Genomic DNA, 13445 nt, shown 5'->3' on the forward strand with positions numbered 1-13445 from the left:
TTTTATTATTATAACTGCTTCTGCAGAGCAATATGCTTGCTCGATGACTTAGAGCTACGTACATCTGTCTGTCTTACTGAATTTCTTCACCTTTTATAAAGGTACTTTATCTTTTATAAAGTATGGTTACTGACTGAGTAGCACATACACTGGCTGTAGGAATAGTTATTGTTTTTCTCTGTTCTTGTATAGGTCCCATTACCAGTTTCTCCTGCACCTCCCCCTTCTCTGAATTAAAAAAATAGAAATAACAGTAACAACCTTGCTCTTTCTCTCCCTTCCAAGTAGGTAGGAGAAAATTGCTTGATTAGATTATAGGGTCTGTATATGTGTGTAAAGATTTTATTGTGGGAAATCTATATTGGAGCCAAAACGATTAATGGTAATTAATGTTCCCACGTTTAATAACAAAAGAATTAATAGTGAGCAGCCACTTACCATAAAGTGTTTCCTTGACGTTTCTTGCTAAAAATAAAAATTCTGAGCATGCCACATAGATTTTTGGGAAAAAAGACAAAGAAAGATTAGGTAAAGAAAACATCTCACTGTAATTTAAACCATTCTTTTTCTGACAGCTTTTTATCTCCTGTCTGGAAGAAATAAACATATTAAATTTTTTATTAAAATAGTTAGGCTTTGTGAGAGTATTTTTTTCCCAGTGTAATAATAAATATTTATTTCTGCCAGAAACAAAGAAGTTTGTCTATGAGGCTTTTACTGATGCTTAGCCAAAGGTATGAGTCTCTTAACCTAATAAATACAGCTCTTATGCACTTGCTTTCTCTTCTTCAGTACAAATTTTGATGTATAAGTAACTTTCCTATAGAGACCAGGTCATCCACTAGTATTGATCATGTGCCTTCCTGTCCTCCGAGGCACCGGCACCTTTGATTATTGTTTAGGAAGAATGAAGGGCACTACATCAATTAAAGAACAGCTCTGAAATACAGAGTTAAACCACAGCCACAGTAAATTTCCAAATAAATAACAAAGGCTTACAGCAAGATCTTCAGACATACGGGCTGGACACTGGATGTGGCCAGAGAAGGAGTTTAACATGACCTAGTGAGCTCTTGCAAAATCCTCCTTCTGTTGCTTCTGCGATGCCTATCCCCTGTTGTGTTCAATTGGCATTGCTTTAAATATCACCTCCTACCCGTCAGCGCAGCGGGGGCAGCGTGTCTGGATGAAATGGTAGGAGACTGGTGTTAGGCACTCAGATCAGAAAGGGGATTGCATCCATTTGGGAAAAAGCTCTTGGCCAAAGTGTCCAGTACAGACTGAAATTCCATCCTTTTGAAGGAAAAAAAGTGCATAAAAGAAAAATACTGTCAGATGTCCGTGTACTATTAACACAGAATAATTTATACTGAATCCCGCTCTTACTGTTTTGGTAGATCTGTGTGTGCTCTGCCTATGATCTGGATGTGGCTAGGGTTTCCATGTCTGTGCTTCTGGCAAATGTGGTCAGTATTTAACCCAGACTGTATTTTTGTGCTTACCATCTGCTTAATTCTGAATGTCAGATCCACAACTGGCCTGCTAGTTATTTCTATTCAGCTATTTTGAACTCGGCTCGGAGCAGCAGATAGGAAAGGATGTACTGGTTATGTTGAAATGTCAGCTGAGCTGAATCTCCTCCCAAAAGCTAAAACCAAATCTTTCTTTGTGAAAATAAGAAAAGGGGATGATTCTTATACATTTTTATTGCGTTGCCTTCTCCAACCTTGTGCTTTCTTGGCTTTGCTGCAATTAGAAAAAAATGGAAATATAACCGTAAAGGCTGAGCTTGTAAGAGTTTCCAATCTGGTTGGAATACCAAGTCAATGGGCGCACCACACTAAACCCTTACTAAGTAATTTTCAGTAAGATTCTATGTTTTCAGGTGTGGAAAAACTTCATTATGTGACTTAGCCTGGAAATGTTCAGCTAAAGTGGGCTATTGGATCTCAGTCCTGACCATACCCCCTCTTCAGCCTTTCTTACACAGCCAGGCTACTCAGATGCTTGTTTGGATAGGTCTGGAGTGTCTAATAAGAAAATAATTGGAAATGTTTTTAATGACTCTCTGCAACTTAGAAAGCTGGACGTTACAAAGGAATACTGGGAAAATTGCTTACAGTTATTTCTTGTAAGAGAAATTACTTAACACTCAAAGTTATTTGTATACTTCACAGGTCTGATTCAGTCTTACAGTTTTGGCGTCGCAAACAAATGTCAGCACCTTTACCGACAAATGCACTGAGAAGTGGATTAGACAAGCAAGTGGGCTGGAGAAGGCATCTGCTTCCAGTCTTCTGATGTACCTCGAGGGCCTACGTCTGGAGGTAGAACTGCTGCAGAATGGGAGGAGGATCTCGGAAAGGGTATTTCTTTGGTGCCCGTAACTTGGGTTGTATTGGACGGCAAATGGGACAGTCAAGCCTTGAACTCACGGGGGTTTGTCCACCTCTCGGGGCAGCAATTCTGCTGTCTTTGCGATATGAGTGCAATCCAGTAGACGTCGGAGGTGTTGTGTGTCTCCAGAATTTCCTCTGGATCAAAAAATGGCCATTTTAAGTTGTTAGGGTTTGGGGAAAAGGGTGTGGGAAGGAGGGTTTGCTTTGGCATGATCTGTCTCTTGAGCCACAGTGCGTTTGCAAAGTGTGGCCCCCGATGCAGGAGGCTGAGGTCGAGAAGTGCTGGAGTAGGATTAGAAAGAGTTTTTCGTTAGTCTTGTTGAATCGCGTGCCCGAGTGGCTCCTTTGAAAAGGGTGCTGCATGGGCTCCACCTCGCTGAAAGGCAGCTCTGCCTGCCAGACCAGCGATGGGAGAGTGCAGGTGGAGATCTCTCCCGGCATTCAGCTCATGGACACCCTTTGGGGAAGTTTTTTTTTCCTCGCCCTCATGTAATACTTCTGCTCAGAAACGGTCAAGTCAAGTGAAATATGCAGTATAGGTGAATAAACTTGTATTACACAGAATCTGCATGCTACCCAAAAGCAGTTATCCAAACCCTATCTGCCAGAGATTAAAACGTTAAGGTATGGGTGATTGTAATCCATTTATTGTTTATGAATTCACAGTCCTCTCGGATGTCCCCAGGTGCCTGATTTTGCTTATGGATCTCTGAACTAGCTGAAGGAAATGTAAAATCAAATGTAGACAGACAGCTCCCTCTCGAATACATATCCACAGAGGCTCTGGAACACTTGTTATGCTAGCAAGGGTATGGAATAAATTACACTCAAGAATTTTGCTCTAGATCCACCTATTTTGGACAATAGGCTTCGTGTGCAATGTTAAAGCCCCTCCTTGGGGAGCTGCCATCACCGTGGTGCAGACAGGTGGATCTGGAGACGCACGGCCTTGCAGAGTGGCAGAGGACCAGCAGATCAATATTTAATGCGAAGGCTGCTGCAGCCCCTCACATGCATAATTTATTCCTGCTTTTGGGTACAGATGGACCTGAATCAAGCCGTGCAACCAGACTACAGGGGTATTAGAAGCGGGTCCAAGCGTTCCAGATTGTCCTCACCTTCAAAATGGGGACAATTCAAAAGCCAATATTCAACCGTTTCCCTCCTCCCTCCTTTGCACAACACAGAAAGAAACATTTTGGGGAGGCCTTTGAAATTTGTGTCGAATTACACTGACTTTCTCTCGTTGAGGGCGTGTAACATTGTTTGTATTTCAGAACAGAATTAGGGCCCTAGAAAGAATTAAGCATTTCTGAGTTTAATTAAAGGGCACTAACAACCTATGAGCAAAGTCAGTCTCATAAAAGAGAACTTTTTTGTACAAATTGACACAAAATAAAAGCCCTTTGGGATTAAATAAAAAAAAAAAATCTGAAAAACACCTTATGCTGAGTAACCTAGCCATCCCACCTCATTTCAGTGAGTGACTATCTCTGCCTGAGAATTTTTTTTCCCTGACAAACGATTAAATACCAGTGATATGATAGCATGCAATGCTGGCATAACAAGGTATGAGCAAGAGGGATTTGCTTCTGACTAGTTAAGAAATAAGCTTACTAATTCACAAATTTATTATAAGATTAGCCTTTAATACCTGATAATCACCTTCGTCAAGGAAAATTTCTTCTCTTCAAAAGGCAAATGAAATTTATAGATGGGTCTTGAGCCAGACTCGTGGGCGGTAGACGACGTTCACGAGAGGTCCAGCCTTTCTCTTTGAGCAAGGGAAGAGACAGCTTCTTAACAGACTGGGTAGAGCATGCAGCACAGCATAACAGAGGGGAACAGAAACAAGACAGGCATGGCAAAATCTCAGATGCCTTAAGACTGTTGATCTCTTTGCAGAAAACAAGTTTGGTCTCTGTCAGGCTGTCCATTAATTTGATGGAGGTACTTTTAAGATCTTATGTTTGTATTTTAGTGAGGCTATTACAGCTAAATACACAAGTAAAAATGTATCCTTATAACATACAGACAAGTATTCCCATTTCAAAGGTGATGTTGTCATCTAGATATAAGAACATCAGTATTTGCTAGAGTCTTGTTATTATCTACTTTGCAATAGGCCATCTGGACTTCAACTAAGAAAAGGTTCCCAATGTGTTAGGCTCATGCAAACATCTGGTGAAAAAAAGGCCTTTCCGCCCAAGGACTTTTAGCTCAAACTAATAAAAAAAGCAAAGTGTGGGAGAGGAAAAAAGGACAGAGGGGAAAAAAAAAAAAAGAAAACTTTCTACAGTCCCACAATATTTTACTAACAGATGGAAGTCTGTCTCCTGACTCCCAGCCTAGTCCCATTGCCAGCATAGGATATTGTGTAATTGCTGAGCACAAGTATGTACCCAAGTCACTCATGCAACCTTATTGTGAGCAGGTACGAGAGCAGCATGAACCTTGCTGTATGCTAGAAATTGCTGTAAAGACAAATACCAATATAAGCGTTTGCTGCATTGCTGTTGTTATCTGTCAGGTTCAAAAGCTATAGGCGGATGACAAGATTTTATGCACGGATATAGAATTTGGTACAAAATTCTCCTCTCTGGGCACCAGGCAGTCACATCAGTTTGCTTGTTCTGATATTCCTCTGTAGAAATTGGGTGAAACGAGGATCTGAGAATCAGCACTTGCAGAAATGAGGACAACAATATAAATATTGTACCGTGAGATGCAGAATTACTGAAGCTTCATTTCCTATGGGGTTTGGGTCCTTTATTTAGTTAGTTGTCCCTCCAGGTACTAATGTCTTCACCTTCTTGCACTGCCTCCAGTCACCCCCCATAGACCCTACAAGACCGTGCCTCAGTTTCCCCTGAGCTGCTGCTTGCACAAGAGAGTGGGAGCTCTACAGACCCAAGCACGTACCTCTTGGCCAAGGCCAAGCCAGCAGAAATGGTACTGTAGAGCCTCACCTTGCAGCTTTTCCTGCAGCAGAGGCTCCTGCTAACTCCTTTCCATCCCCTACCTGTCTCCAGCTGCCAATGTTTGCAGAACTTACAGGAATTTAATTATCTTCAGGGCTTCTACCTCTCTATTGAAGTGGATTGAAATAAGCCAATGAATTTGCAAATGGTTAAGGAAGAAAAGGTCTGGCAGACAGGGCCAACATGTAAGCTTCATTTCTTCAGGAGAGTTGTCCAAAAAAATCGCACTCAGAAAAGTGTGGGATTTTGAAAAGTATAAAAGCATATGAACTGTAACAAAGATTGTCTGGTTATGGAGAGAAAGGGAATAAATAATGGGATTAAGTAGAGAGGAAAGCAAAGGTCAGAGGGCAGTCCCCTCCTTGGATGACATGGAGAAATAGATTAGAATTTTCCATGATTGAGAATATAGCCTTCCCAAAAGGAGGTAGTAGTTTCAAAGTCCAAACGTTAGAGAAAAGCTTGTTTATCCAATTTATTAAAGAGATCTGAGGCTTAGGGTTCTCATTATTCACTTCCCATGGGTTTTAACATGCTGGAGCAGGACATGTAAGCAGGAGAAGAAGTCTGCCCCTGGACCTTCAGTTCTGCAGCACCCAATGCTGAAGGTCTTTGTGGGGCTGGGACCAGGCTAGGTTCCTCCTGGAGAAGTCACAGGCAAACAGCTCTATAGAAATCCACATGCTTCATTGTGCTGTAGAAGACAGAGAAGCAAACAGTTTCTCTTGTCTTTTAAGTGGCAATTTCAAGGCTAAATGTGAGTGTTCTTGCACGAAGATACAGGCAAGAGGTCTTTGGAAATCATTCAGCAAAGTTATAGAGCTTCTTGAACTTGTGCCAGGCAACAATACTAGGACCTGAACCAAAAGGAAATATTTTATAGCTTGAATGCTTTTTACCAATCAATTTTTCTCTTTGGAAATGCTTTTTTTCCTCTTGTAGCTTAGACGAAAAAATTAAAGTATGATAATGATGTAGTGGAACAGTCATGTTTGGCCAGGTGATAACTAAGCATTTGAGATATCCTGGTATTGGCTTTCAAGCAGACATGGGTTTGTACGTGTGCATTATACCTACAGTTATGAATGTAAAGTTATGAATGTAAGTACATCCTCTTTCTCTCTTTTTGTGCTGTTTGTGTGCGTGTGTGTGTATTCGTGATGGCAGAGATATGTTAAATGAATTAGAAGCATTCTTCCTAGGCACACACGGATTACTGGGTTCAAAGACTGACAGTCAAGGTGAGAGCTGATTTCTCAGCATCCTCATTTGAAAACTCTTTAACAGATACTGTTAGACATATCTCAGTTTAAATTTTTATTTTTTCCGTACTGGGTGCTTTCAGCCCTCCTCCATGCCTGAGCAGGATTGATGGGGGGGCTGATGCCCATCACCTCCCACTCTCAGACTGGGAGCTACAGCTCCACAACAATTTTCTTCCAGCCCACAGGTTGCAACAAGTAGTCAGTCACGCCAGCCCTCTCTGCGATTGTACCTGCATTTTTTTAGTAGCCAATGGACCTAACTCTGTCCCTTTTTTCAACGCAGCTTTAGTGACTCTGTATTCAGGGCCAATTCATTCACCTCTCTGCAAGTCGTGTAGGGTGAGAGGAGGCAGGGATTTTCCACGCCTGTTCACTGACTGGCTCTCAGCACGCTTCCACTTCAGGATTTTAGGGACTTGTATGAACCTGGGTGATTCTTAGGCATTTGTGTGTAAAAATATGAGTATTCCTCGCAGAGAGGCAGATGTCCTTGTAGAGTGATGTGGTGCATCAAAGCAGATGGGCTGCGTCGTGCAGAGGGCTACCGTCACCGAAGCGGTAGTTCAAAATCAGTCTGTGTCATATGACAGCATTAATACGTAAAAACAGCTAGAGGAGGAATACAGCACATAAAACTGCAAGGCATGCTGTTTCTAAGCCCCGTGTTTACAAAACGGGCCGTATACTTTGACGGTGGAGCGGATTTTCTTTTTAATAATTCTGATAGCAATTCCTAATAATTAGTTGATCAAATTGAGATTTTCATTTCATCTTTTCAAAGCTATACTATTACAAATGGTCGAGGAACTTTGCCCTTAAAAACTGGTGATAATATCCTGACGACCTGGGACTGCTGTTGGAGAAAAGATTTTGCCTGAAAGGGTTTCAGGAAGTTACAAAACTCCTTTACATGGCCTGTTGGATCTGCGTACGATTTCCAACATTACACAAAACAAATACCAGGAGACTGGTGTGGTTTATACAAGAGTTTATAGAGAAAAAAATCCACCCACCAGCTCCCTTGCTGAGGATTACAACCAGGTCTCTGCTGCCAAGTTCTCTGTTTAGGTAAAGCATGAGAAAATCTGCCATTTTTTGAGAGTCACAAAAGGGGTGCTACAGGGGGGGCAGTGAGAAGCTGACAGCTCTCACTGCTTAAAAGGCAGCTGTTCCTTCTCAGGTACTATTATTAATAAACCCTAAGGTAATGTTTGCTCTGAAATATGTCTAATTGAAATAATTTACCCTAACCCTTAGAGAATTATGAAACTGTTTTCATCATGTTCACACACAGCAAAATAATTATGAGATGCCATATGGAAAAGACATCATGTGGTATATGTATTTCTGAATGTATACTTTTTGAAATGGTTCCCACAGATAAATCATATAGCTAATTTACAAAGAGGAGGTGGATAGTAGTTCTTAAGTATGCAGTTTAAGTTTAAAATGGTTTCAGGCTGGGTAAATTTACAGTGGTGATGACACGCAGTAATTGCACTGATCACAGGACGTATATCACGGAAGATGTCGATAACACCATTAAGTCGCACTGCACAAAATGGAGCAGGGAAATTCTGCTGGTGCCTCTCCGCTATTGCCACCCCTCAAAGCCTCCGTGGGACCTGGGAGGCCCTGAGCTCGATTTGCAGCTGAAGGGTACCCGGTGGAAGCGCTGGAGATGCTCCCCTATCATCAGGGAGTCTCTGAGATGTTTCTGGTTTGCACCTGGGAAGCTCTGAGCTGACACCTAAGCAAAGGGACTACTCCTCCCCCCATAAATTTATTTTGAGAAAAGCCCACGAGAGAAAATTTCTGATGTTGCTGTTCCCCACTGTCTGTGTCTTGAAGGTTTTCCAAAAGGTTTTATTCCTAATCTCATCTGTAGTCACCAGCATTATCATGTATATGTATGCTATATCTCTATATTTTTATGCACGTAGGTTTTGCTACATACGGTAGCAGGAGAGTTCTGCAGGGCATTTCTTGGCCTTTTTCCAGGAATAATTGTGGTAGATGATGAGACATCTGAGGTTCTCTTCCTGATAGTTAAGAAGTTTTGAAGGTGCTTTTTGAATAAGGAACTCTTATTAACATTTCTAGAAATCTGGCTGGAGATCAGGCTTTCTTGTCAGACTTCTGGTAGTTCTTGTTTCCAGATGGATGGAAGAAAAATAAGAGAATAGCTTATTACACCCTTTCTGTTTCATGTCCGATTTGAAACCAGCAAGTGAAGAAGACAGAAAGGAATCTCATTCTGTCCAGTCCATTCCCTTTATTTCTAAGGACTCTTCAAAAAAAGGCTTCTCTCTTATTTGAGCAGTTCAGGTTAGCCTGTATTTTGTCTGAATTAGCTCACCAGTCACTTTTGCAATTATTTCGACCATGATTGGTGAAATATTTGCAAGATCTGGGATACACAAACTAATTCACCCCCAGCCCTCTATTTTGCAAGAATTATAGCCATGCACGGCAGCTGCCTCCTTTATCCCCCAGTAATGACATCATTACCCTGCATTACCACTCTAGGTAGTGTATTTGTCAACAGCCAGTAACTGATGAGTACAAGGAAAATATTTACCCAACTTCTGTGCCGTGGCATTACCCCAGTAATGCCATTTCAGGAAGATCACACTGCATTTCTGAGATTCGTGCTACTGAAACCGAAAAAGCTTTGGCATTTCTGTGCGTGTAACAGCAGTCCTCAAATAACTACCTTTTAGAGACAGTAATTACAGTAATTCTGGTTTTAAAGGAAAAATCAAAAAAAGAAGGAAAAAAGTGATATTCCCCACAAATATCTAAAGGTGGGAGTTTTCCAATACCCTCACCGTGTGCAGAGTGCTAGGGACATCCGCATTTGATGACTCCCTAATCTTCCCAGGAGTAACCACATATGCTAATATTTACTCACTCTGTCTGTACAGATACAAAATCTGAATGCTGCTGATGCATTAACGTGCAAGTATTTAAACCGAGCTTTTCTGTGATGTATCGTCCCCGGGAAGTGCCTGCACTGGAGAGGTAGCTTTGCGTCTTCCTCCTCTCTGTCATTTCTGCTTTTGGATGAGAAATGTGATGATCTTCCTCGGTTTCTAATGTTGCACAGCCGAAAAGGCACGTTCCCCTTTTAGCAACTTCCAGTCATTTGTTTTTATGCTCGCTGAAGGTGTATTGCATTTTGTGCTATTGAAGTGCCCTAAACCAAAAGTCACATTTTTTTCCCTGCGAGTTACAGTAGATTATTATTTCACTACAGTATCCGAAAGCATGAAATAGAGATTTATGATACTCTTGTGTTTTCCACTTCAGTTCATGTAATGTAGGGAAGGTAAAGTGTCTCTGGCTGCACAGGATCCCTTTTTCCTTTTTCTCTTTAGAGCAGTGTGTGCTGCTTGATTAGAGGATAGTGAGAAGGTCACTGACCAAACTTTATCTTCCACACAGTTTCCCACAGCATGTATTCCTCCTAGGGAACATTTTCTCAGCTCAGGTTATTTCCAGAAATGTTCTCAAACCATAAGAACAGTCCTTGCAGTAAAACATTTCATTCCCACTTTTTATCCTTTATCTAGCAGCGCAGTGTTGACAGCATTTATGTTTCTTCTATTGACTGGGCCAAGAACAACAGGATTAATGAGGTTGTCTCTTCATGAGTGCATTATATTTTTTCCTCTGACCTTTCAAACATGGGAATCTTCTGTTTGCAATATTTCTTAAGGAAGGAAAACCCCTTCTTGCCGAAGCTTATTTTGACGGGGGCCATCTAGGTGGAGGCTGGGTTCCCGGGCACCTCCGGGCGCCCCGTGCAAGGGAGGCCGGCATGCGGGGGTCCCCCGCGCCTCTCTCGGACGTACCGCCTGAAAGGAAACTGTGAAAAAGCAAAGGAGGGAATATCTGTGTTTCCTCATTTTTTGCAGAATTGACTGGGGGATGTGGGATATTTTAAGGACATTCTCAAGCTATGAAATTCTGACTGTAAATCTTACACGGCTGCCTACAGACTATCGTACTGCAGGAACTGCTCAGGAGAAGGGTGGACGCTACTCTGCCTTTTTTTTTTTTTTTTTTTCTCTCTTCCCCAAAGGATTGCATATGTTTAGGCTGGATAAGTAGGGGAAGGAGGAGTTGCTGGAATTGCAGCCTTCCACAGAACACACTTGCACTTTATCTCTCCTATTCTTGATTATATTTGACACGGGGTAACTGGAACACAATCAAGATAGGCTCATTTCTAAGTGCAGCAGGACAGGGAACGTGAAGAATTTTCCCAAGGATGGGAGCACAAATATCTTTAAACACAACAAATAACTTTGCACATATGACATCTTTTAGCCAACCCCCTCAAAATATATCAATTAGATAAGCTAAACATAATTAAATTTTTGCATAAGATCATTAAGGGTGACTTATTCCCATTTTTCATCTGGGGAAACGGAGGGACAGAGAGCTGGAAAATCTCCCACTAGCCCAAAAGCTATCTACATAGGCAGGTCTCTAAGCTATTAATTTCCCCTCTAAGTTATTTATTTCCCCTCTTGGTGGGGAAAGAAGCACCAAAAATTTGTGCATTCACATCTTGCATCTCCCGAGGCAGTAAACCCCTTTATGGAGGAAAAGAGACTTTAGTGTCAGCCGTTTGACCTGCTCTTTCCAGCCCAGGGTAAATGGGGGAGAAATCTGCCTGATATTTTGGGAGAGGGAGAAGTAGAAGAGGTGATATACATATGACCACAGAGGTATTTATAAATATCTACAGCCCTAAACATAATTTTTAAATAACTATAAAAAGAAGTGGAAACAAGGAGGCTTGCAACACTTGCAGAATATGTTTTCCATAGGTGTGTAGCTCAGCTGCACATAAGAAATTCCTTTGCTGTGTAGGAAAAACAGCTCTTACCTGCTGACTTGAGGGGAAAATACAGCATCCAGGGGACTGTCTTGCCGAGCACTCCAGTGCTGGCTTTACTTCACGTCCACGGTGCGGAGGGCCAGGACGCTGGGCTGAGCTCCGGGCAGTGATCCAGGAGGGCCAGAGCTCAAACACTGGGCTTAGGCTTTAAGCAAGCTCGAGACCTCTGTGTGTGCATTCAAGTAATTCTGGGACTGTGAGAGTGAGCTGAACTAGACATGTGGACATAGCCAAATTCATCCATGTGAGCCCTAGGAAGAGAACAGAAACAAATATTCCTGGCTCCTTGCTTTAACGATTTAAATAATCCCACGTATTAGCTCTGGAAACAGGACAGGCTGCTTTTACAGTGTTTTAAGTTGAAAAAGTCATCAGAGAAGCTAAGACATTTCTGAGCAACTCTTCAGAGTAATATTTCATGAGATTTTGAAATATTTTGTCCTGAAAAGAGTAATACTTACATAGTAAAGAAGGTAATTCAACTGCGTACTGTCCTCAGGTGCTGGCAACGGTGGCTACTTGCAAGTACCAGGAGACGGTTTCTACGTGTTAAGCATGAGTGTATTACAGGGCTTAAATTTGGGTTTCCTGGGTTTCAGAACTTTGGGTGGTGTTGCTTGAACTCTTATTTTTTCCATTTAGGATTTTTATTGTAGCTGAACTTAAACAACCAGAGACAGGACTTAATGAGTCCATACCTGTATTTGTCAGCATTTAGGGCAGTTAAACACAACTATGATGGAGAAATTATTGTATTCTAGTTTTCTCTTATAATAATGCATGCAGAGGCCTAATTCTGCTGAGTTTTACTGTTGTTTAGCTAGAATAACTTGGGTGAAGCTGAAGAACCTACAGTTTGCTTTCTGTTCCTTTAAGCAATTGAGCTCGCTGTCATACACTAGTAAGATATTCTCATAAAGCCCCAAGTGAAAATAATTTTTGGGTTGTAACCCTCAAGACTTTGAGATTTCAAAATCCTGACACTTCAGGATTAAAAAAAAAAAACAAACCCAACACGTATCTATCAGTGAACGGTGAACACATGTTTGTGTAGTTTGCCTTATTTGCATTTGTTGGTAATTAATTAAAAAACATGAGTTTAATTAAACTTGGAGTTAGGGGATTCATTAAAATAAAAACAAAAAGCATTTAAGTTAAAAATGTAAAATAACGTGTTCAGTTGAGTTAGCTGGTGCAGCTTAAGGATTTGCAGAGAAATGCCGGCAGTAATAAAACTTCAGGGACTATCACACTGCACACAGTTCGAGAAGAGTTATTGGAGGAGGAGAGTGGTGGATGTCTTTGTCAGCAGCTAAATTTCACTTTGTAGGTACTTGAATTGAAATAATAACATTTGCCCTCAGCTTCTTTCTGGTCTGAGTCTGTGGCTATGAAAAAATGACATCCATTCAAGTCCAAATGAAAGGATTACAGCATAACTGAAGGTGAGGTTTTTAAAATAAGGGACAGAGAGGAAAAAAAAAAGATTAAAAAGCTTAAAGGGAAGAGATATCACTCATGTAAAGCTCAAGACTAAATTATACTTACCTGTTTATACTATCATGAAAAGTTCTTTCTTTTTTAGGTCTCTCTTAGTCACAACTCACTGTCGCTAGCATTTTTTAATATTTTTTTTTTTCCTTTGAGAACAGTGGAAGGAGGTTGCTTTTTAAGAAAAGCTATGTTATTAGGATGTCGAAAGTAATAATAGAAAAAAGAAATCCCTATTGATAATTAAGCCTGATGTTTATTAACATTTTTCCATAGCCTGCTCTCTTTGATTCTGCCCCTTAGGCAGGACTGGACTTGCCCCACCAGCAGAAGAGAACCAACAGCAGAAATCTTGAAGTTTTTGTAGTCTGTGTTATAAAAATTGTCACTGAGATAT

The 13445-nt window shown here is 41.2% G+C and overlaps 1 long non-coding RNA gene across 1 annotated transcript in view; it reads left to right on the plus strand.

The window, feature by feature from the left end:
* The window catches only part of LOC142414625 (uncharacterized), a 29458-nt gene that overhangs the window by 6363 nt on the left and 9650 nt on the right, over nucleotides 1–13445 (plus strand). The window contains exon 3 of the long non-coding RNA XR_012777139.1: nucleotides 2178–2366. This is a non-coding gene — a long non-coding RNA (uncharacterized LOC142414625). The remainder of the gene's footprint in view (nucleotides 1–2177; nucleotides 2367–13445) is intronic.

This window comes from Mycteria americana, chromosome 9, assembly GCF_035582795.1.
Source record: "Mycteria americana isolate JAX WOST 10 ecotype Jacksonville Zoo and Gardens chromosome 9, USCA_MyAme_1.0, whole genome shotgun sequence".
In the NCBI taxonomy this organism is placed as follows: Eukaryota; Metazoa; Chordata; class Aves; order Ciconiiformes; family Ciconiidae; genus Mycteria; species Mycteria americana.